Raw genomic sequence first — 26,358 nt, forward strand, 5'->3', positions numbered from 1 at the left:
TGTAAACTTGCTTTCCTATCTCTGTAATATATCTAGCCTTGCTTTCCTATCTCTGAAACATCTCCAGCCTTGCTTTTCTATCTCTGTAACATCTCCAGCCTTGCTTTGCAATCACTGTAACATCTTCTACCTTGCTTTCATATATCTGAAACGTCTCCAGCCTTGCATTCCTATCTCTGTTACATCTCTAGCCTTGCTTTTCACTCTCTTTAACATCTCCAGACTTGCTTTCCTCTCTCTGTAACATGTGCAAACTTGCTTTCCTATCTCTGTAACATCTCCAGTTTTGTGTTACTCTCTCTGTCACATCTGCAAACTTGCTTTCTTATCTTTGTACAATCTCTGGCCTTCATTTGCACTCTCTTTAACATCTCCAGCCTTGCTTTCCCCTATCTGAACCATATCCAGCTTTGCTTTCTACTATCTGAACCATCATCAGCCTTGCTTTCCTCTCTCTGTACCATCTCCAGCTTTGCTTTCCTCTCTCTATTATATCTCCAGCCTTGCTTTCCTATCTCTGTAACATCTCCAGCCTCTCATTCCTCTTTCTGTAACATCTCCAGCTTTGCATTCCACTCTCCGTAACACCTCCAGCCTTGCTTTCCTCTCACTGTAACATCTGCAAACTTGTTTTACTATCTCTGTAACATCTCCAGTCTTGCTTTCGACTATCTGAACCATCTCCAGCCTTGCATACCACTATCTGAATCATCTTCAGCCTTGTTTTCCTCTCTCTGTAACATCCCCAGCTTTGTGTTCCTCTTTCTGCGACATCTGGAACATCTACAGCCTTGCGTTCCTTTCTCTGTTATATCGCTAGCCTTGCTTTTCTCTCTCTATAACATCTCGAGCCTTGCTTTCCACTCTCTGTAAAATCTGCAATCTTGCTTTCCTATCTCTGTCACATCTGTAAATTTGCTTTGATAGTTCTGTAACATCTCCGGCCTTTCTTTGCTGTCTCTGTATCATCTACGGCCTTGCATTCCTAACTCTAACTTCTCTAGCCTTGCTTTCCATTCTCTGTTACATCTCCAGCCTTGCATTCCTCTCTCTGTAAAATCTGCAAACTTGCTTTCCTATCTCTGTAACATCTCCAGTCTTGCTTTACTATCTCGGTAACATCTGTAGGTTTTCTTTCCTCTCTCTGTAACATCTCTAGCCTCGCTTTCCTATGTCTGTAACATCTCTGGCAATGCTTTCCTCTCTTTGTAACATCTCCAACTTTGCTTCCCACTCTCTGAAACATCCCCAGCCTTGCTTTCCTATCTCTGTAACATCTCCAACCTTGCTTCCCACTCTCTGAAATATCCCCAGCCTTGTTTTCCTCTCTCTGTAACATCTCCAACCTTGCGTTCCTCTCTCTGTTATATCGCTAGCCTTGCTTTCCTCTCTCTTTTACATCTCAATCCTTGCGTTCCTCTCTCTGTTATATCGCTAGCCTTGCTTTCCTCTCTCTTTTACATCTCAATCCTTGCTTTCCTCTCTCTGAAACATCTCTGGCCTTGCATTCCTATCTCACTAACAACTCCGGCCTTGCTTTCCTATTTCTGTAACATCTCCAGCTTTGCGTTCCTCTCTCTGTAACATCTGCACACTTGCTTTGCTATCTCTGTAACATCTCCAGCCTTGCTTTCCTTTTTCTGTGACATCTCCAGCCTTGCTTTCCACTCTTTGAAACATCTCCAGCCTTGCTTTCCTATCTCTGTTGTATCGCTAGCATTGCTTTCCTCTCTCTGTAACATCTCCGGCCATGCTTTCCTCTCTTTGTAAAATCTGCAAATTTGCTTTCATATCTCTGTAACAGCTGCAATCTTGCTATCCTATCTCTGTAACATGTCCGGCCTTGCTTTCCATTATCTGAACCATCTCCAGCCTTGCTTTCCTCTCTCTGTAACATCTCAGCTTGATTTCCTATCACTGTTACAGCTGAACATTGCTTTCCTATATTAGTAACATCTCCAGCCTTGTTTTCCACTCACTGAAACATCTCTAGCCTTGCTTTTCTCTCTCTGTAACGTCTGCAAACTTGCTTTACTACCTCTGTAATATTTCTGACCGTGCATTCCTATCTCTGTAACAGCTCCAGCCTTGCTTTCCAATCTCTGGAACATCTCATCCTTACTTTCCTCTCTCTGTAACATCTCCAGCCTTTCTATCCTCTCTCTGTAACACCCTCAAACTTGCTTTCCTATCTCGGTAACATCTACGGCGATGCTTTCCTCTCTCTGTAACATCTCCAGCTTTGCATTCCTCTCTCTGTAACATCTCCAGCCTTGCTTTCCTCTCTCTGTAACATCTGAAAACTTGCTTTCCTATCTCTGAAACATCTCCAAATCTTGCTTTCCTCTCTCTGTAACATCTCCAAGTTTGCTTTCCTCTCTCTGTAACACCTCTAGTCTGGCTTTCCAATCTCTGCAACATCTGCAAACTTGGTTACCTGTATCTGTAACGTCACAGGCATTGCATTCCTATCCCAGTAACATCTCCGGCCTTATTTTCCTCTCTCTGTAACATCTCCAGCCGTGCTTTCCACTCTCTGAAACATCTCCAACCTTGCTTTTCTTATCTCTGCAACATCTACAAACTTGCTTTCCTATATCTGTAACATCTCCAGCCTTCCTTTCCACTATCAGAACCATCTCCAGCCTTGCTTTCTTCTCTCCGTAACATATCCAGCTTTGCATTCCTATCTCTGTAACATCTCCGGCCTTGCTTTCCTATCTCTGTAACATCTCCAGCCTTGCTTTCCTATCTCTGTAACGTCTTCAGCCTTGCTTTCATATCTCTGTAACATCTCTGCCCTTGCTTTCCTCTCTCTGTAACATCTGCAAACTTGCTTTCTTCTCTCTGTAACATCAACAGCTTTGCCTTCCTCTCTCTTTCACACCTCCAGCCTTGCTTTCCTTTCTCTGTAACATCTCCGGCCTTGCTTTCCAATCTCTGTAACATCTCCAGCCTCGCTTTCCACTCTCTGAAACATCTCCAGTCTTGCTTTCCTATCTCTGTAACAATTCTAGCTTGGCTTTCCACTCTCTGCAACATCTGCAAACTTGCTTTACTATCTCTGTGACATCTCCGGCCTTGCTTTCCACTATCTGAACCATCTCCAGCCTTGCTTTCCTCTCTCTGCAACATCTCCAGCCTTGCTTTCCTCTCTCTCTGTAACATCTCCAGCCTTGCTTTCCTCTCTCTGTAACATCTCCAGTCTTGCTTTATTATCTCTGTAACATCTCCAGCCTAGTTTTCATATCTCTGTACCATGTCCGGCCTGGCATTCCTATGTTTGTAACATCTCCGGACTTGCTTTCCTATCTCTGTAACATCTCCATCCTTGCTTTCCTATCTCTGAAACATCTGCAAACTTGCTATCCTATCTCTGTAACATCTCCATCCTTGCTTTCCACTCTCTGTAATATCTGCAGCCTTGTTTTCCACTCTCTGAAACAACTCCACCCTTTCTTTCCTATCTCTGTTACATCTCTAGCCATTCTTTCATATCTCTGTAACATCTCCGGCCTTGATATCCTCTCTCTGTAACATCAACAAACTTGCTTTACTATCTCTGTAACATATGTGGCCTTGCTTTCCTATCTCTGTAACATCCGCAAACTTGCTTTCCTATTTCTGTAACATCTCCAGCTTGGCGTTACTCTTCTGTAACATCTCCGGCCACGCTTTCCTCTCTCTGTAACATCTCCAGCTTTGCATTCCTCTCCCTGTCACATCTCCAGCCTTGTTTTCCTCTCTCTGTAACATCTCCGGCCTTGCTTTCCAGTATCTGAAACATCTCCAGTCTTGCTTTCCTATCTCTGTTATATCTCTAGCCTTGCTTTCCTATCTCTGTAACATCTGCAAACTTGCTTTCCACTAACTGAACAATCTCCAGCCTTGCTTTCCTCGCTTTGTAACATCTCCAGCCTTGCTTTCCTATCTCTGTAACATCTGCAAACTTGCTTTCCACTAACTGAACAATCTCCAGCCTTGCTTTCCTCGCTTTGTAACATCTCCAGCCTTGCTTTCCTCTCTCTGTAGCATCTGAAAACTTGCTTTCCTATCTGTGTGACATCTCCAAGCTTGCATTGCTATCTCTGTAACATCTCCAGCTTTGTTTTCCACTCTCTGTAACATCTCCGGCCTTGATTTCCACTATCTAAACCATCGCCAGCCTTCCTTTCCTATCTCGGTAACATCTCCAGCTTTGAGATCCTATTTCTGTAACATGTCCAGCCTTGCTTTCCACTCTCTGAAATATCTCCAGCCTTGCTTTCTTCTCTCTGTATCATCTGCAAACTTGCTTTTCACTCTCCATAACATCTGCAAACTTGCTTTCCTATCTCTGTAACATCTCTAGCCTTGCTTTCCTCTCTGTAACATCTCCAGCCTTGCTTTCCTCTCTCAGTAACATCTGCAAACTTGGTTTACTATCTCTGCAACATCTCCGGCCTTCATTTCCTATCTCTGTAACATCTGCAAAGTTGCTTTCCACTCTCTGTAACACCTACAGCCTTGCTTTCCACTCTCTGAAACATCTCCAGCCTTGCTTTCTTATCTGTGTAACATCTATAGCCTTGCTTTCCTCTCTCTGTAACATCTGCAAACTTGCTTTCCTATCTCTGTATCATCTCTAGCCTTGGTTACCTCTCTTTGTAACATTGGCAAACTTGCTTTTCTATCTCTGGAACATGTGTAAACCTGCTTTCCTATCTCTGTATCATCTCGAGCCTTGCTTTCCTCTCATTGTAACATCTGTAAACTTGCTTTACTATCTCTGTAATATCTGCAAACTTGCTTTACTATCTCAGTAACATCTCCGGCCTTGCTTTCCACGATCTGGACCATCTCCAGCCTTGCTTTCCACTATTTGAACCATTTTCAGCCTTGCTTTCCTTTCTCTGTAACATCTCCAGCCCTGCTTTCCACTCTCTGAAACATCTCCAGCCTTGCTTTCCTATCTCTGTAACATCTGTAAACTTGCTTTCCTATCACTGAAACATCTCCAGCCTTGCTTTCCTCTCTCTGTAACATCTGCAAACTTGCTTTCCTCTCTCTGTAACATCTCCAGCCTTGCTTTCCTCTCTCTGTAACATCTCCAGCCTTGCTTTCCTCTCTCTGTAACATATCCGGCCTTGCTTTCTACTCTCTGAAGATCTCCAGCCTTGTTTTCCTATCTCCGTAACATCTCCAGCCTTGCTTTCTTATCACGGTAACATCTGCAGACTTGCATTCCTATCTCTCCGTAACATCTCGTCCCTTGCTTTTCTCTCTCTGTAAATTCTCCAGCCTTGCTTTGCTGGCTCTGCAACATTAGCAGAATGCTTTCTTATTTCTGTAACGTCTCCAGCCATTCTTTCCTACCACTTTAACGTCACCAGCCTTACTTTCCTATCTCTGTCACATCTCTAAACTTGCTTTTCTCTCTCTGTAATAACTCCAGCCTTGCTTTCCTATCTCTCTAGTATCTTCGGCCTTGCTTTCCTCTGTCCGTAACATCTCCAGCCTTGCTTTGCTATCTCTTTAACATCTCCACCCTGGCACTCCTAATCTCTGTAACCTCTCCAGACTTGCTTTCCTTGACTCTGTAACATCTCCGGACTTGCTTTCCTATCTTTGTATCAGTACCAGAATGCTTTCCTATATCTGTAACATCTCCAGTCTTGCATTCCTGTCTCAGTAATATCTGCAGCCTGGCTATTCACTCTCTGTAACATCTCCAGCCATGCTTTCCTGTCTCTGTAATACCTCCAGCCTTGCTTTCTATCTCTGTAACAACTTCAGCCTTGCTTTCTATCTCTGTAACATCACCAGCATCCCCTTCCTCTCTCTCCGTAACATCTCCAGCTTTGCTTGCCTGTCACATTCACATAGCCAGCCTTGCATTCCAATCTCTTTAAATTCTGTAGCCTTGCATTCCTATCTCTTTAACCTCTCCAACCTTGCTTTACTCTCTCTGTAACATCTCCAGCCTTACTTTCCTTTCTCTGTAACATTACCAGAATGATTTCCTACCTCTGTATCATATCCTGCCTTGCATTCCTGTCTCAGCCATATCTTCAGCCTTGCTTTCCTCTCTCTGTACCATCCCCAGCCTTTCTTTCCTCCCTCTGTAACTTCTCCAGCCTTGCTTTTCTATCTCTGTAACATGTCCAGTCTTGCATTCCTGTCTCAGAAATATCTGCAGCTTGGCTATTCACTCTCTGTAACATCTCCAGCCATGCTTTCCTGTCTCTGTAATACCTCCAGCCTTGCTTTCTATCTCTGTAACAACTCCAGCCTTGCTTTCTATCTCTGTAACATCACCAGCATTCCTTTCCTCTCTCTCCGTAACATCTCCAGCTTTGCTTGCCTGTCACATTCACATAGCCAGCCTTGCATTCCAATCTCTTTAAATTCTGTAGCCTTGCATTCCTATCTCTTTAACCTCTCCAACCTTGCTTTACTCTCTCTGCACCATCTCCAGCCTTTTTTTCCTACCTCTGTAACATCTCCAGACTTGTTTTCCTATCTCCCTAACATCTCCAGACTTGTTTTTCTATCTCTGTGACATGTCCAGACATGTATTCCCCTCTTTGTAACATCTCCAGCCTGGCATTCCTATCTCTTTTGCATCAGCAGCCCTGTTTTCCTATCTCTGTAACATCTCCAGCCTTGCTTTCCTCTGTCTGTAACGTCTTCAGCCTTGCTTTCCTATCTGTGTAACATATCCATGTTTGCTTTCCTCTCTCTGTAACATCTCCAGCTTTGCTTCCGTCTCTCTTTAACGTCTTCTGCCTTGCTTTCCTATCTCTGTAACATCTCTAACTTTGCTTTCCTATCTCTGTAACAATTCCAGCCTTGCTTTCCTATCGCTGTAACATCTCCAGAATTGTTTTCCTATCTCTGTAACATATTCAGCCTTGCCTTCCTTTCTCCGTAACATCTCCCGCCTTGATTTCCACTCTCTGAAACATCTCCAGCCTTACTTTCCTATCCCTGTAACATCTGTAACTTTGCTTTCCTATCTCTGTTTCATCTCCAGCCTTGCTTTCCTATCTCTGTAGAATCTTCGGCCGTGCTTTCCTTTCTCTGTAACATCTCCAGCCTGGCATTCCTATCTCTGTAACCTCTCCAGACTTGCTTTCCCCTCTCTGTAACATCTCCAACCTGGCATTCCTATCTCTGTAACCTCTCCAGACTTGCTTTCCCCCCTCTGTAACATCTCCAGCCTGGCATTCCTATCTCTGTAACCTCTCCCGACTTGCTTTTCTATCGCTGTAAAATCTCCTGACTTGCTTTCCTCTCGCTGTAACATCTCCAGTCTTGCTTTCCTATCTATGTAACATCGGAGGAGAAATTGAGGACTGCAGATGCTGTGATAAGAGCTGAAAAATGTGTTATTGGAAAAGCGCAGCATTTCAGACAGCATCCAAGGAGCAGGAGAATCGATATTTCGGGCATAAGCCCTTCTTCAGGAATGAGGAGGGTGTACCAAGCAGGCTAAGATAAAAGGTAGGGGGGAGGAACACGGGGGTGGGGCATTGGGAATGCGATAATTTGAAGGAGGTTAAGGTGAGGTTGATAGGCCGGACAGGGCGGTGGGGGCGGAGATGTCGGGAAGAAGATTGCAGGTCAACATAGCGGCGCTGTGTCCGAGGGTTGAGACTGAGAGAAGGTGGGGGAGGGGAAATAAGGATGCTATAGAAATCTGCATTCATCCCTTGTGGTTGGAGGGTTCCTAGGCAGAAGATGACGCGCTCTTCCTCCAGGCATCGTGTTGCCATGGTCTGGTGATGGATCAGGCCAAGTACCTGCATGTCCTTGTCGGAGTGGGAGGGGGAGTTAAAGTGTTCAGCCGCGGGGCAGTTGGGTTGGTTGGGGCGGGTGTCCCAGAGGTGTTCTCTGAAATGTTCCACAAGTCGGCGGCCTGTCTCCGCAATGTAGAGGAGGCCACATCAGTTGCAGCGGATGCAGTAAATGATGCTTGTGGAGGTGCAGGGGATTTTGTGACGGATATGGAAGGATCCCTTGGGGCTTTGGAGGGAAGTGATGGGGGAGGTGTGGGCACAAGTTTTGCATTTCTTGCGGTTGCAGCGTTAGGTGCTGGGAGTGGAGGTTGGGTTGGTGGGGGGTGTGGACCTGACGACGGAGTGGTCTTTTCGGAACGCTGATAGGGGAGGGGAGGGAAATATATCCTTGTGGATGGGGTCTGTTTGGACGTGACGGAAATGACGTTAGATGATACGATGTATGTGGAGTTTGGTGGGGTGGTAGTTGAGGGCCAGTGGGGTTCTGTGCTGGTGGCGATTGGAGGGGCGGGGCTCAAGAGCCGAGGCGCGGAAAGTGGAGGAGATGCAGTGGAGACCATCGTCAACCTCATCTGAGGGGAAATTGCAGTATTTTAAGAAGGACGCCATCTGGGTTCAGTATTCGAACTGGTCCTCCTGGGATCAGATGCGGGGGAGGCGAAGGAATTGGGAATATAGATGGCATTTTTTACAGGGGGCAGGATGAGAGGAGGTGCAATCTAGGTAGCTGTGGGAGTCGGTCGGTTTATAGTAAATGTCTGTGTTGAGTCGGTTGCCCGAGATAGAAATGGAGAGGTCTTTTTAACATCTCCAACCTTGCTTTTCACTCTCTGCAACATCTCCAGCCTTGCTTTCCTATCTCCAGACTTACATTCTTGTCTCAGGAATATCTCCAGCCTTGCTTTTCTATCTCTGTAACATCTCCAGCCTTGCTTTCCTATCTCTGTAACATCTCCAGCCTTCCTTTCCTATCTCTGTAACATTACCAGACTTGCTTTTCTATCCCTGTAATGTCTCCAGACTTGCATTACTCTCTCTGTAACATCTCCAGCCTTGCTTTCCTCTCTCTTTAAGACCTCCGACCTGGATTTCCAATCTCTGTGACATCTCCAGACTTGCATTCACCTCTCTGTATCATCTCCAGCCTTTTCGATGAAGTTCTCAGTATCTTGGAAAATCGGTAGTCCATCCAGCTCCAGCTCCTGAACGCAGTCTCCTAGGAGATGTAGCTGGGTGCACTTCCCACACATGTGTACTCATCAAAAAATTGAAATCTCCCTTAATTCCCACATCCTGCCGGAAGAACATGCGACTGCCCTAACTGTCATCTCGACTGCTGTAAGACTCGAGATAAAAGGAGTTTACCTGAACCTATCGAAAATTTTGCTGAGCTGCTGCTCTCTGAAACCGCTCAAATCAAAGCACGACGACCTACACTGCTGCGGGCAGGATATCTGTGTACCGCTCAACATTTAGTCTTGGCGAGGGAAGGAGGGAGTCACAACAGTGATGTAGTGAGTGGGTCTTCAGCACTCCTTCCCACCACACACATAATGACCTTTTCATTAGTGCAGTTCACTGCTTGACCTTGGAAGGTGCCTTACTGAGGTCTTCCTTCTGGTCGTGGTGACTGCACTGAAGCAAATACTCCCCCCGACATCCAATATGCGTTGTCGCAGTCCTCTGGTATTTTCTGTCTAATAGCACTGCATTTATAAATACCTTGAATCTCTTGATTCCATTCCAAACTGTGTCTCACTCCCCAGGGAGAGAGGCTATTGGACAAAAAGCTTACCATTGGTCATATGAGTGGCAGTATACCGATCCACTCACTGATTCTGCTTTTCCTTTTCATTAGTGTATATTTAGTATATTTATTCTGATAATCCGCCATTACACTTTCCTGCATTATCCCCGCAACCGTTGTTTAAAAATTTGTCCATCTCAGCCTTCAAGATATTTAGTGATCCAGCTTCAACAGCCTTCACAATTTTCTACAGTTGTTTCGCTGCCACTGATGTGAGACTTGGTGGTCTTTAAACCCATAACTTTTTTTTCTAGCACTGTGTGGAAGTTGAACCTACAGTAAATGCTGTCCTATTCGATCAGACCACCTCTGTGGCCAGATGCAAAATCAAAAAACGTTAAGTTTAGGAGCCTATAATCTCTTCCCTCATCTTCCACATCAGCCTCAGGTACAGTTCATTCGGATCTAGGGATTGGCCCGCTTTTTATCCTGCATAAACTTCCAATTCTCCCTCTGCTTGTGTGTCAATTTGCTCAAAGCACTCTATTAGGAACTGACAGTGAATCCAGGAACTGCTTCTCCAAAGTGAAGACCGATATGTAATACGTGTTTAACAAAATCTCTGGCTCTGTGCACAGACTGCTTCCTCGGGCCCTAATACTCCCTATTGTTTCTCTTGTTAACATAATGACCTTAATAAACCGATAGAATGTCTTTGGATTATTGAACCTATTGCCTATAAATGTTTTTGTTAACCCACTTTTTGTTCTTCAACTAACTTTCTTGGGTTTAGCCCGACACGTTAACTGCTCTTCTGGCACCCATTTTTGTATCTGCTACGTATTGATAAAAGAAGTTCTCTGGAATAAATGTCAAGACATGTTTCTCCTCTTAAAAAACATTCACTGCCCTAATGAATGTTTGGATTTGAAATGCCTAAATACAATGATCCTATTATTGGATTTACACAACTCAATGAATTGGTTACATGTCTGCTCCTGTACACATGTGGTAGGGGCAGCAGTATATCTCCGTAACAGCCTCGAGGGCTGAATTGAGGAACAGCGAATGGTGTAGGGGTAGCAGTTGGCCATTTGGCTGCACCATTCAGAATGCTCATGGCTGATCTAAGTGTGTCTGTCTATCCGTCTCCTGTCTGTTCCCAATGAACATTGACTGTCCTGTCCAGCAAAGATCAGTCAAGTTCAGACTTATGCACTTAATGGTAAGGTCATCGGCTGTGTTGATGAACAAAGAGACCTTGGAGTGCAGGTTCATAGCTGTTTGAAAGTGGAGTTGCAGGTGGATAGGATAGTGAAGAAGGCGTTTGGTATGCTTTCCTTTATTGGTCAGAGTATTGAGTACTGGAAGTGGGAGGTAATGTTGCTGCTAAACAGGACATTGGTAAGACAACTGTTGGAATATTGCATGCAATTCTAGTCTTCTACCTATTGTAAAGATGTTGTGAAGCTTGAAAGGGTTCAGAAAAGATTTACAATCATATTGACAGGGTTGGAGGATTTGAGATATATGGAGAGCCTGAATAGTCTGGGGCTGCTTCCCTGGAGCATCGGAGGCTGAGGGGTGACTTTATGGAGGTTTACAAAATTGTGAAGGGCATGGATAGGATAAATAGACAAGGTCTTTTCCCTGGGGTCAGGGAGTCCTGAACTAGAGGGCATAGGTTTAGGATGAGAGAGGAAAGATATAAAAGAGAACTCAGGGGCAACGTTTTCATGCAGAGGGTGGTACATGTATGAACTGAGCTGCCAGAGGATGTGGTGGAAGTTGGTACAATTGCAAATTTTAAGAGGCATTTGGATGGGGAGAAAGAATGGGAAGGGTTTGGAGGGATATGAGCTGGGTGCTGACAGGTGGGACTATATTGGGTTGGGATATCTGGTCGGCATGGACAGGTTAAACAGAAGGGTCTGCTTCCATGCTGAATATCGCTGTGACTCGATGACTCTATAAAAGAGTATTCACTGCTCCCTGAGGATAAGGACACCACAGGTAGCACAACACTAAAGTGAAAGGGACGTCCTTATTTCATTGTGAGACCAGTTATTTTAAAACTGAACATCAAATGACCACCACTTTTCAGAAATAAGGAAAGAGTAATTAGGAATAAACATAAACCATTTCGGACTCCAAACCTGTCCCACATTGCCACTGACCCTTTCGAATTGAATATATATCAAACCCAGCCTCTGTTGTCTCAGGAAGAGAATACCTGATAGCATAACACCACATGAGCATGGAAAATGTAGCAGATGAGGCCATTTGGCCCATCGAGTCTGATAGGCCATTCAATCATTTCATATATGTCCCTCAACGTCATTCACCTGCATTCCACAGAGAATCCTTGATCGCCTTATAAATCGAAAACGTATCTATTTGTGTCTTAATGACACTCGTGTCTGCGTGTATTATTATGTGTGTGTGTCTGTGTGTCCCCATCTGCTTGCCACCTGTGTATTTTTGCGTCTACCTCTGTCTTTCTGTGTATCAGCCTGTGTGTTGTATCTGTGTTTGTGTCTATTTGTCTGTGACTCTATATGTCTCTGTGTGTTTCTACGAGTGAGTCGACCTATCCCCTTGTGTGTATTGTCTTTGTTCGTATGTTGGGGTGTTTACCAATAATTCTGTGTATTTCAGTGTCTGCATCTGTATTTTTTGGGGGGGAAGTGAAAGGACTGCCGTTGGAACTGCCAGTGGGTTTAAAGTGAGAATTGTATTTCACTGAGCACTGCTCCTTAATTGGTCAGTGGGATATGGATGTTTCAGAAACTCCACGCGAGTTATCCCAGTCCTCTCCATCTTCTACTATGGCGGGGTTAGGCAGGTGAGGGAATGGATACTGAGAACTCCACCACCTGGCTTGGCCATTTCTGTCCGATTCCAGGCAGTTTCTCTTGGAATGGGAGAAAGGGAGGGAGTAAGTGAGGGCAGGAGTTGGGGGCCCTGCAGTTAGTGCTGGTGTCGGTGGGGCTGGGGGGAGTTTTGAGGTGTCCGGAATGAGTCAGTCGACAGTTTTGAATCCATATAGTATTATTAGTGTGGGGTGTATTGCGTAGGTGACAGAGAAAGTGTGGGAAGGAAGTTGCTGAATTCAGTAGTGAGAGTGGTAGTGGCTGAGCCTTATTTGGAAATAGAGCATGAGAATTGTCTGGGGGTAGGTGCTATAACAGATACACAGTGAGTGTGAGGGAGCAGAGAGAATACAGTGATCTTTATCCTGACAGAGTGGGAAGGTTATTGATGCTTGTCCTGTATTTCTTCAGATCATCTCAGTGTCGAGGTGAGTCTTCCTGAATGTCTTGTCCGAGTCTGTCACGAATAACGACACAGACCTGTCCCTCAGATTACACAGAATCAGTTTAGCTCCAGCTTAAAAATAGCAAGGAGAAGCAAATATTGATGTGTTATATATCGAAACCAAAACGGTTGCAGGAGTCATAGAGTCATAGAGTCTGACAGCACGGAGATAGGCCCTTCGGCCCAAACTGGTCCATTGCGACCAAAATGTCCAAGCACACTAACCCCATTTCCCTGCCATTGCCCTGTATTTTTCTAATCCTTTCCTGTCCGTGTATATGTCCAAATGGCTATTAAATGTTGCGAATGTTCCCGCCTCAACCTCTTCCGCTGGTACATCATTCCATATGCGTATCACCCCTGTTTGAAAAGCAGTTGATCCTCTGGTTCTCTTTTATTGATTCCCCTCTCACCTTAAAATGATGCCCTCTTGTTCATGATTGCCTAACCCTGGGGAAAAAAATTAGTGCATTCACTGTGTCCATCCCTCCCATGATTTTATACACTTCTATCAGATTCCCCCTCAGCCTCATACTTCAAAAGTAAAAGTCCTAGCTTGACCAACCTCTCCCTATACCTCAGACCGTTGAGTACTTTGCAATATCCTTGTAAATTTCTTCTGCACTCTTTCGAGTTTAATACCATCTTTCCCATAGCAAAGTGAACACAACTGAACATAACGCTCCCAGTCTGGCCTCACCAACATCCTGTATAATTGCAACGTAACTCCCTAATTTACATACTCAGTGATATACACTGATGAAGGCCAGTGTGCCAAAAGCTTTCTTCACTGCCCTGTCTACCGTTGAATAAACTTTAAGAGAACTATGCACCTGAATTCCAAGGTCCCTCTGTTCCAATACACTCCTTAGGACCCAACCATTCACCATGAGCCTCCAACCTTGATTTAACTTTCTAGAATGCAAGAATTTACACTGATCTACATTAAAATCCATTTGCCATTTCTCAGCCACTTCTCAAGCTGATCAAGATACTGCTCTATTTTCTGAAATTTCTGATACCCTTCCTCACTCTCCATGATGCTGCTTATTTTAGTGTCATCTTCAAACTTACAAATCATGCCTATACATTCTCATCTAAATTATAGATATATGTAACATGCAGTGGTCGCAGCACCAACCCGTGAGCAATTCCACTCGTCACAGGCCTCCAGTCTAACAAGCATCCTACCACTATTACCCTCTGCTTCCTACCATCAAGACAATTTTGTATCTAATTTGGCAGATCCTCCTAAATTTCATGCAATCTAACCCTCCAAAGCAGCATACCATGTGGAACCTTATTGAAGGCCTTACTGGAATTCATATAGACGATGTATACCACCCTGCCGCCCTCAACGCTGCTAGTCACATCATCAAAGAATTCGAACAAATTTGTGAGCCATGATCTCCCATGCACAAAGCAGTGCTGAGTTTGCTGATGGGCTTTTGCCGGGAACATTGATTTTCCTGTTCCACGAATGCTGCTTGATCTGCTGTGCTTTTCTAGCACTACTCTAATCTTACTCCTAATCACACCCTGTCTTTTCGAATGCATGTATATCTTATCTCTCAGAACCTTTTCCAGTAAGATACCTACTACAGATTTTAGGTTTACTGGTCTATAGTTCTCAGGTTTTTCTTTGTAACCCTTCTTGAGTAGAGGGCACAGCTTTCGCTACCTACCAGTGCTCCGGGACCTCACCCGTTGATCAGAGATGATGCAAAACTATCAGCCAGGGCTCCCGCAATTCCTTCTCTGTTCTTCTGCAGTGTTCCTGAATATATCTGGTCAGACCAGGAGATTAATAGAAATACAAAGTCTGAAAAATATGTCTACTTATTTCAGGTACAAACACTAAAGAAAGGAAAAGTGACACAATAATGTTTAGAATAAAAAATTCAAAAATGTATTAATCATAGGTAGTGGATTCAGAAGAATTTCAGTCATTGTGGAAACCTGAGAATTTTCAGAAATTCACGATCCAGAAACGAGGGCCTTGAAACTGATAAGGAAATCAGAACTAGAACATGAATGCTAACAAACAGGAACAAAAACACTGCATAAATCTCCAATCTGTATTTCAAAGGAAACAAAATAAAAGCAAGTTCAAATATGGAAGTTTGTCATCAGGAGAGGAGAGTTTATTGTGAACAACAGGGAAATCGTCAAGAAAATAATCAGTTACTATGGATCTATCTTCATGGAGGAAGATCCACAAATCACCCAGTAATACCCAGTGAAATTGTGGGCCTTGTGCCACTAAAGACATAAAGTCAATTTATATCAGTAACAATGTAATATTTGAAAGTATAACGGGATTGAGTATTTCTAAGTCTGACAAGCCTGATGTACTTCATATTAAAATGTCAGGCATAAATTAGTAAAATAAATATTAAATGCATTGTTGAGACTGTTTTATTTTCCTGTGCATTCTGCAGAGGCCGGAATCCATTGCGGATAAATGGAAGTAAGTGAACGTGGTTCAAGCACTGTAGATTAATGGAAAGGATCCAAGCATCTATAAAGGGAAGATGACATAGTTTGAAGAACTGCCGACCAATTAACTTCACATCTGCAGGGAAACTATTGGAATGTATTATACAGCGTGTGATACTGGATATTTAGAAATTAACAGCAACAATGGAGAGAAACCGTATGTATTTCTGACGGATGTCTAACTAGATGTGCTATTGGTTGTTAGACCCCATCTACCACCACCTGAGAAAAGCAACAGCAAGTGACTTCATTACGGTAAATAATATCACCAAAGAAATTGACATCAACAACCCAAAGAAACCCAAACATGCAAATAGAAAGCAGGAAATTTCAGCATTGCTTCGCGTGGAGTCCACTGACAATGTGAGGTAATGAAACGTCTGGAAATGAAACTTCCAAACCTGCATCCATTGTGTATAGTATTGTTGACCCAATCTGTGAAAGAATATACTGACCACAAAAAAATTGCAATGGACGTTCTCTAATTAATGCCACAGATTTCGAGGTTGCCTGATGAGGAAACTCGACCTATGTTCTCCAGATTTTCAAAGAATGAGAGGTGGGTCACAATGTAATTTGGAAAATTCACAAAACAAATGACAATTTGCAAATGAACAGAACGCTTCCCTGGCTGTCTAACCTACATTCAGGGCAAATAATGTCAAGGTAAAGGATTGGCCGCTTAAGAACGTAGTAATGAGTAAATTCATCACTCGTTGAGAACTGCCGAAAACAGGAGCATAGAAACCTGCTGGCAGGGTAAGATTAGGGAGAATCCCCAGATATTCTGCAAGTGTGTCAAGCAGGAAAGAATAATAAGGGAACAGGTAGGAGTCATTAGAGACTTGCCAAGTTGCATCCAAATCAACTTAGTGTTAGGAGACAGAGGGTAGTGGTTAAAGGCTGTTAGTGTGACTGGAAACCGGTGTCCAATGGTGTATCACAGGGATCAGTGCAGTGTCCCTTATTATTTGTGATTCATAGGTGCTGGTGTTGGACTGGAGTGCACAAACCTAAAAATCATATAACACCAGGTTATAGTCCAGCAGGTTTATTCAGAGGCATGTGCTTTCAAAGTGCATAACACCTGATGAAAAAGCAGCCCTTCGAAGCTCGTGCCTCCGAATAAACCTGTTGGACTCTAATCTGGTGTTGGGTGAACTATAACCTTCTTGTTTGTGGTACACATAAATGATGCAGCTTTGAATATAGATGGGGTGGGCGGGAGTATGACAACTAAGTTTGTGTTTGATACATGGATAGATCGGGTGGTTGGCAGTGAGGAGGAAGGTCTTATGTTACAGGAAGATACAGATGGAATGGTCGGATGGACAGATCAATAGCAGATGGAATGTAACCCTGATAAATATGAGATGATACACTTAAGAAGAAGGAACCAGACAGGCGAGTATCAATGATTGTCAGCACAGGAGGATACTCAGTGGGTGCTTCTCCACTGAATGTGACTAAACAGGTTAATGCACAATTTGAGAAAAATCGGGGACGCAAACATAACCTTTATTCATCAGGGCGTAGATTATATGAGCTATGCGGAACTTTGGTTTGGCCAAGATGGAATACTTTGTGTAGTTCTGGGAACCACACTACGGGAAGAATCTGATTGTAGTGGAGGGAGGCTCAGAGGAGATTCACTAGGATGTTCCCAGGGATAGAGCAAATCAGCTATAGAGAAAGGCTGGATAAGCTCGGGTTGTTTAGTTTGGAGGAGAGAAGGCTGAGTGGGCCGTGATTCGGAAGGATAGTATTACGAGGGACATGGACAGCAGCTGTTCTTTTCAGTCAAAGGACCAAGAACAATGGAGCACATTTTAAAGTGATGTGTTTGAAATTTGGAGAGGAGTTTAGGATTGTTTCTCACCCAGAGGGTGTTGGGGTCAGGAATGCCCTTCCTGAGAGAGGGGTTGTAATGGTAACTTCACAACATAAGAAAATACACGGCTGTGCAGTTGAACTACCATAAGATTCACGCCTTCGTGTCGGAAATTGGGGCTAATGTAGACCATGCTGTATTTCTGATGGTACAAAGTCTATGCTTTTGTGTTTGCATGTCTGTGGAAGGTCAATCATTGAGTAGCTTAAGATAGGAATTGATTGGCTTATGAAGAGTACATTAACAAGGGTTTTAAGATTGAATTTATAACTTCCGAAAATATGTCAATGGCAAAATTAAGGGGAAAAAGGTGCAGCTTTCTTACAGTCTGATACCAGAGAATTGAGGACAGGGAAAAGGCAGAACTATGGAACAAATACTTTAGTTATGGCTTCACAGAAGAAAAAAAAAGAAAACTTCCCAACAATACTAGCGTACATTAGTCTGTTGAAAAAAAAGGGAATCGAATGAAATTAGCAACCAAACAGTTTTTGAGAAGTATTGGAACTGAAAGTAATGAGCACAGACAAAGTCAAAAGATATTTATCAAATGGGAATCATATTTGAGAAAGTAATTTTTAGCATAATTATGGAGAAGCAATTAATACAAGATGATTCGATTTTCAGGAAGATTTTTGATAAAGTCCCAAGCCTATTATGCAAATTAAAATCATATGGGCCTGGGACTAATATGGTTTTAGAATGGGAGAGCTGGCAGGAAGCAGTGAGTAGAAATAAACAAGTTTTGTTTCGAGTGCAACCCTTGGCGGATATAGCAGCACTGGGGCTTGGGCCCCAGCTATTCCAAATACATATCATATAATTCATTGAGGAAATCGAATGCACTATTTCCTAGTCTGCTAATGGCACGAAACAATATCAGATTGTGAGTGGGTGAGCAGGATGTCAAAAAAACTGCAAGGTGATTGAGACAAGTGGAGTGTCTGGACAAATACGTGGCAGATGAAGAGCAATGGGGGGATCGGTGGATATGTGATGTTGTGACTTTTGATGGGAATAACAGAACGGGTGTCTATCATTTGAAAAGAGATTTTTTGAAAAAACGTTGATCTATAAAGGAACTTAAGCTGCAATTTTGTTTCCTTCTGTGCAGCCCTCTGAGGTCAGTGCAGGGCAGTGAGATCTGAATCCAGAAGTCACTACTGGTATTGGCATTGGCACGCTGACCAGTGTACACAGACCCAACAAGTGGGGAGCTGTAACATTGAAAAGGATCTGGATCACCCTGTACACCTGTCACTGAAAGCAATATTGCAGGAACAGAAAGCTGGTAGGCAGATAAATCGTGTATTCACCTTCATTTCAGGGGGATTTGAATACAGGAGTAAGGGTGTTTTACTGTAGCTGTACAGGGCCTTGGTGAGATCTCATTTCCAACATTGTTCAGTATTGTGTGCAGTTTTGGTCTCCTTGTCTTATAAAGGCCAAACCTGACATTGAGGGAGAGCAGGGAAGGATGACCAGACTGATCTCTGGAATGACAGGCTTATTGTGGGTGAATAGTCTGGTGCAGCTGGGCCTGTATTCGAAGAGGTTTAGGAAAATGAGTGGACATCTCTATGAAATGCATAGAATTCTGTCAGGACGAGTCAGATTGGAAGCAGGGGTGATAATTTCCCTCGGTGGGACATCAAAAACAAGGGGCTACATTATTAGATAAAGACAGGCCACTCTGTATTGAGATGAGAATAAATGTCTCTACTCAGAGACTGGTGAACCTGGGGAGTAGTCTCCCAGATCAGGCTGTGTAAACCGAGGCACTGAATGTAAATAAGGATTTCTATACAGTAAAGGTATATGGAGAGAGCAGGGGTATGGTATGAAGATAGAGGATCAGATATCTTTACAGGTTATTCACTAATTTCACGGTAGCTGTCTTCTTGTGCAACACAGTGTTACAGAAAATCGTACAATATTAATAATGGGGCCAATGGGAAAAAACGGGTAAGGGGCGAACCACAAAATATCAGTAAAAACCAAAAATTAAAGTTAGTCTTAGTAAACCTTTAAATCATACATTTTAATGCAATCGTGCTCTTAATGTAACATTTCACACTACAGTCACTGACTACAGCCCTGTACCTTTCACCAATCACTTCACCAGAAGGCATTCAGGGCTGACTGACCACGTAATGCTGATGCAGTATCCCAGTTCTCCCCAAGATTCTCCTCCGGTTTTAAATAAAGTTCTTTCTGAATATAGACTAATATTCCTAGTTTCAGGCTCATTTTCAAGGCTTGCAGAGCTGAATACATTGATTGCACATTTTGTAGACAGAGGATCCTGAGGCTGGGTTTTATTGTTCCACTGGTACCTGGCAAGGAACCGTGTGACAGTGTACGGGAGTTCACTTTACAGAAAAAGGTGCGCAATTCATGAATCGCATTGCAGCGAAATTGCATTTAATAAATATGCGCTATCAGAGAACTGCCTGTATATTGAATCGAGGAGCAAAATTGATGGACCAAAGGGATTACAGCAGTTCTTATTTTATATTTCAGTGTTTAAACATATTGAGGGATATGAACTATGTGTCGGGAAAATTGCATTGAGGAGATTTTCTCCATGAACTAGTGTGGGGAAGGCTCAATGTGTTGAATGTCCTCGTCCTTTCCCGATGATTCTGTGCAGTCTGTCGAAAAGCTCTGTAAATGTTGTCAAATACTCTCAGAGGTGAGGTCTCTGCAGGGTCAACAGGTCTGTGTTTCTCGTTCCCTTTTCCAGTACCAAGGCTGGGGCCACGTATTCTGTCCGGGTTTATCCTTTAAGACCTCAGAGCAGTTTGATACAATAGAGTGTCTTGCTTGACCGTTTCAGACACCATTGAAGAGTTGATCACATGTCTGTGTGTCTGGAGTCACTCTTAGGCCAGACCAAGTAAACACGGGAGATTCACTTCCTGAAAGTACATTGGGGTAGGAGATCGAAGTTTAAAATCAACATTGGTGGAAGGTCACTGTTACTGACACCAGATCCTAGATCTTGATCCTGTATTAATTGTTTATAACTTCCACCAGCTGCAAGAGAATTATCCTGTATAGGATTAGTAATCCAGTGACATTTCCACAACAGCACCATCTTCACATAGGAAACTATCCGAAACCACACTGAGCGGGTTATTTCTGTACTGCTTGACAGCCCTGCCAAAAAGACCTCCCACCAATTTGATTATTGTGAAGGGATTGAGGGAGTGTTAAATTGTCAGAATGCAATTATTCATCCATTAGGGGACGGGATATAGTTGAGTGCTTTTCCACATTGCCAAGGATTTGTCAGAGTTGGAGCTGGAATGAAGCAGCTTCCCCAGGGACACAGCTTGTTGTGCAGCACAGGTCTTCCGTCCTATTGCAGGAATGGTGTCAAGGCCCAATGCCTGTGTCGTATCTGCTTGGTTCAACTGTTTCCTCGTGTCGCGTGCAGCGAATCGAATTGGCTGAACGCTGCCATCTGTGATTCTGTGGCATCATGACGAGGGTGAGGTGGATCATCCATTAAACACCTCGGGCTGAGGATGGCGCAGATACTCCATCCTGCTGTTTTTCATTAATGTGCAGGGCTGTTCCATTACATAAATGGGGATATTTCTGGAATCCTCTCCTCCAGTAAGTTGTTTAATAGTACACTGATATTTATGTCTGGATGTGGCGGCACTGCAGAGCTTAAATCTGATCTGTTGGTCTTGGGATCATTTTGTCCTCTCTATCAGATGTTAGTTCTGCTGTTTGGAATGAAACCACAGAAGTGCGGTAGCTTTAATGGTTTGTCATCAGTTTTAGGTACACATGGTTCTGACCTTGGGCATGTTCACCCACACTCGTTACTGAACCATCACTCGGCTCGATGGTACTTATAGACTGATGGAATATACTGCGGAAAATGTTACAGATTGTGTTTGAATACAATCCTGCTTCTGTTGCTGCTGTTGTCTACAGCATCACATGAATGACCAGGTTGAGCTACAATATCTGCAATTCAATTGTACTGACTGTCCTCCATTTCACATCGAGACCCATTCACCCATCAGCCGTGAACTCAGTGACCTCACCTGGTGTCTGTTGCAGGAATGCTTCCATTTTAATATTCTCATTCTGCTGAGTATCTCTCCTTGGTGTCATGCTTCTAATTTGTTACATTACTCAAAGCCTTTACCATATTCATCCGAATCTTTTCCTTTCTTGTAATGCCATCTTCTGCGTTTGAATTGAATGCGTTTCCCTCTCGTTTTCGCCCTGACCATGATTAAGAGATCTGTGGTGTTAGTGATGCCAGCCTTTTGCAGTTTCAGAGCCAATGAATGAGTGAACTTTGCGGTATCGTTCAGTTCCCAGTGTACGGCCCTTCATGTTGGACAAGGCGTTTGAGCAGCTTTCACACACCTCATTGGAACTTGTTTAAAAACAGAGATTACTGAAGAAACAAAGCAGGTCAAGCGGCATCTTCTGTAGTGAATGCGGAGTTCATTTTTCAGGTCCAGTGACCCTTTTACGAAACTGTCAGTTTCTCCAGCATTTTTTGTGTTTTTAGTTCCAGTATCCTTCGCTACTTCTTTAATTGAAAATTTGTTCTGTGCCTATTCGTTTCTGGAGAAACTCAGCACGTCTGGCAGAAACTGCAGAAACAGAGAAGCAGAGTGAGCGTGACAAGTCCAGTGTGACTTGTTCAGAACTGAAAAGGGTTGGAAACTGGGTTTTTTAATCCATTGCCGAAGATGGGGGATGGTTGACTTGGAAAAAAATGGCGTGGCAAAAGATAAACGGGCTATTAGCAGTGGTGAACGGGAAGATGATGCAAAATGGGTTAAAATTAAGATGTGAATGAGGGAAAGGGGTTCTCCCTAACTGAGTGTAAGATAAAGAAGACACAACCACACAAGGTCAGAGGGAGAACAGGAGGGAGAACGTTGACCAGGTGGTATTAAATAGATCTAGATATATACGTTTTCACAGTATACATCATCACTACCTTCACACTAGGGAATACAGGTGCTTGACCTCTTATTGGCACTATTAAGAGATTCATGCTGCCTTAGTTTTGTAACATACAGCAAAACTAACAGTATGAAGTTTGGAATGTTTTCTACACCTATCATTTTTAATATTCTTTCAAATTTGCAGTGCTTATCGTTAAACGTTTGATCTCCAATCAGAAGGAGTGTACGAGGTTGACGGGTGGCATACTAGAAGTTTATAATATGATGGGAGGCATGGAGAGGGTGACTAGCCAAGGTCTTTTCTGCAGAATCGGATAGTTCAAACACAGATGCACAGCTTTAAGTTGGAAGGGGGGAAACTTGAATTGGACAAAGGGGTAACTTTTTTTACACAGAGGGTGATGTATATATGGAATGAGCTGCCAGAGGAACAAGTACAGCTACAATATTACAAAGACATTTGGACACCGTATGAACGGGAAACATGAAGAGGCATATGGGCCAAGTGCAAGCAGATGGGATTAATTTAATTTAGAAAATCTGCTCAGCATGGACAAGTTGGACCAAATGTTCTGTTTGCGCATGATATGACTATGAATCTAGAAAGCAAGGAAAATGTACAAAAAGATATGATGTAATAAATTGGCAAGAAATGTAAAAACAAGTATCATGAGCTTTTTTGTCTACATAAGAAAAGCTTGAAGATTTGTGTGTGAGCTGAGTCAGAAGTGACGTGAGGAAGGTACATTGAGGCCATTTGAAGGGGGTGACTGGAGAACTGGCCAGAGGGAACAGACAGATAATTTACAACAGTATTTCCACATGGGGAACGCACTGTAAGCTTGTCAATGGTATAAACAAAATGGTAATAGGAGGGCAGTTCTTGAAATGTCTCGAACAAAAGGTGCAAGGATTTTAACTAATAGATAAGAATAAGGGTAGGCAGGTCAGCAGTAATTCATAGTTAATTTTAAAAGAAGTGGTCACAGAGTGACTTATGGCACTGTGTGAAATATTCCTTTATTCTCTAGATTACAGCAGTGTTCCAGTGAAACTGGAGAACCTCCAATGTGGCGTCTGTCTTCAAGGAAGGAATGAGACAGAAGGCAGGAACAATTTAGCCTAACTATTATTGGTGGGAATTTGCTAGAACCTGTTATTAAGGAAGGAATTGCAGGGCACTTAGAAAAGCTTAATGCAGAGTTGGCATGGTTTGTGAAGGGGAAACTATCTTTGCTCCGTAAAATCATACAAATTATTCTTTGGAGATCCCTGAGAACGTCAAGATTAGAGTCATGCTGGAAAAGCAGAGCATGTCAGGCAGCAAAATCAATGTTTAGGCAGAAGCCCTTCATCAGGAATATCTGAGAAAGTGCCAATAAGATTTGATAAAGGTAACTGATCAACATGAGGCTTTCCAGAGATTTTTCACAAGGTATCACAAAATAAACTTCTGACACAAGACAGAGGCTCGTAGTATGATGAATAATATATTAGCATGGGATGATAGTTGTTTAACACATAGAAATCGGAGAGTCAGGATTACTATAAAGACGTATCTATTGGATTACCACAAATATCAGGCCGATGGCATCAGTTGTAAATAACTGATAGCCTGACGGCGGGAGCTGAGTGCAATATATGTCCGAGTCTATGGATGACACTGAGAACCAAAATGCAGGCTGTTCTTTTATGAAGAGGACTCCCAAATAAGGAGCAGTATAAAGGGATTGGAGTGTTCCTGTGTATGAATCATAACGTCAGCATGCTGATACAGCAGGTAACTAGGTTGGTTCATGAGGCGGCTTCCTGGAATGAAAGGAATGAATTATTGAATACATCTCCAATGGTGAGGCGATTATTCATTGTGGTTGAAATGAATGAGGGTAATATTATTGGAATGTGCAAGATACAGAGGAAGCTTGACTAGGTAGATGCTGAAAAGGTGTTTCCCCTGAGTCTCGAACTCGAAGCGGTAGATCCTGAATAAGGAACATCGATTTCAGTCTGAGGTGAAAAATGATGAACTCTCTCAGAAGGCAGTGAATGTCTGGAATTCCCTAACCCAGAGAGTTGTGGAGGGATACAGGGAATTGGGTAGGAAATTGGAGTTGAGCCTGGAAGTACATCAGCCATGTTCTTATTGAATGAGCGTTCAGGCCTGAGGGTCCGAATAGCCGACTCATGTTCCTACTTCTTAAGTGTTTATGTTATGTTTTTGGTAAGTAATTGGTTATTTTCATGGAAGTCGTGTTGTACAATGTTGCATTTGGGAGAGGAGGAAATTTGCCTGAGTTAACCTTAGATGAGATATAGGGGCCTGTATTCTGAGCAATTCCAGAGCAGAAGTTACAAAGTGGGAAAGCCTGGAAAAAGGGATTGCAGATCGGTGTCACTTCCTGACGAAGCCTGGAATTTCCAAGTGCTCTTCCGAAACTACACCTAACCATCGGCGTGACCTCAATCTGCCTGTGTGTAGCAGGTCCGGAGGGCTGGATAGAACATCAGAACATAGGGCTGAGGGACACGAGTGGGCCAATCGGCCTTTTAACACTACTCCACCAGTAAGGTCATGACTCATCCCATTTTGCTCCCTTCTGCACATTTCTCTCCATGCAGCATTACCCCTGATTCACTTGCTATGGAAAATCAGACAAAGCCATAAAAAGATCATACAATTTTATAATAAAGATTCAGCCATCCCAAACTTCTGGGAAAGAGAATTTCCACTTTGCGAATTTTTACTCACTCCAGATCTGACTGAGGATGCAGGTTGTCACTGTTTCCTTTTCTAGTCCCACTCCTCCACTGCTCACAACAAATTTTAAATGTAACTGCGTTGATGACATGACCGATGATAAAGGTCTCAGAGTGTGTCAGGTTCAGTCACAGGAACAAGTCAGGCAAATTTCTTTCGTCAGCCGCAGGGAAGTAATAGGGCTAACGGAGCAGCATGTTAGATTTGTGGTTAGTATTGCTGCCTCATATCAGCAAGGAGCTGAGCTCAATTCCAACCTCGTCCAGCACTCTATGTGGAGTTTGAACATTCTTTCCGAATCTTTGTGGGTTTCTTCGCAGTTCTCCAGTTTCCTCCCACAGTTCAAAGATGTGCAGCTCAGTTTGATTGGCCATGCTAAATTATCCAGAGTGACCAGGAATGTGTAGGTTAAGTGGGCTATTCATGGGAATTGCAGGGTTACAAGGATAGGGTAGGGTGTCAGGTCTGGATGGGATACTGTTCAGTGGGTTAGTGTGGACTCGATGGGTCGAATATCCAGCTTCCACACTGTAGGGGTTCAATGGCAACGGGATCAAGTTTGGGCTATTCAACTCCCAGTCGATATATACCTGATCCACTCGACTCAAGGCTTTGTATATTTCAATAAGATCATGCTTTCATTCTAAGGGTAACCTGTTAAAGTCTCCATAATATCAGCCCTTGATGCATGGAATAAATGAAGTGAAACACCTCAGAACTGCTTCCAGTGTTACTCTATCCTTTCTCAGATAAGAATGCAAAACCAAAACTAATCTCACACTCCCATGAGTCGGTTTATCTTTATTTTCTCAGGGTGTCGTGAGTCTTTTGAACACTGTTCCCAGCAGAACATAGGAGGCAGAGATATTGAATATTTTTGAGGCAAGGTTCACGAATCACAAAGGAATCAAGGATTATCGAGGAATGGGCAGCAATGTGCATTGTGGGGAAAACGTAGACAGTGTTACTGAATGACACGGCTCCAGAATATCCAGGAATTAAATGAAATGGATAACATCGACAAAGTTTTAAAGGGGAAACGAGATGGCAGAGATCTGAAAGGTCTGCTTTGCTGAGCTCTGCATCACAATGATGCTCAACCCCACCCCACCACAGTCATTTTCATAAATGTCAACACTAAAAGAGGTATAGAATGCTTACTAATCCCATTTTGTCAAGTGGAAATGACAACATGGGAAAGGATCAAATAAGTCCCAACAAGCGGTGCACCCGTCAGAAACTGTCAGCATGCCTGTGGCCAAATCTGCAACCCCCCTCTGCTCGTTCGATGGCCCAGTAACTCATCAGGTCTTGGTCACCGAGTTCACCAAGTTACGTGAAGTGATTGAAGATATGATTGAAGAAAAGTTCAGCAGGAGGCTAGAACCACTCAGCCTTGCTCCACAAACATG

This window comes from Chiloscyllium punctatum, chromosome 46 (genome assembly GCF_047496795.1).
Source record: "Chiloscyllium punctatum isolate Juve2018m chromosome 46, sChiPun1.3, whole genome shotgun sequence".
Classification (NCBI taxonomy): domain Eukaryota; kingdom Metazoa; phylum Chordata; class Chondrichthyes; order Orectolobiformes; family Hemiscylliidae; genus Chiloscyllium; species Chiloscyllium punctatum.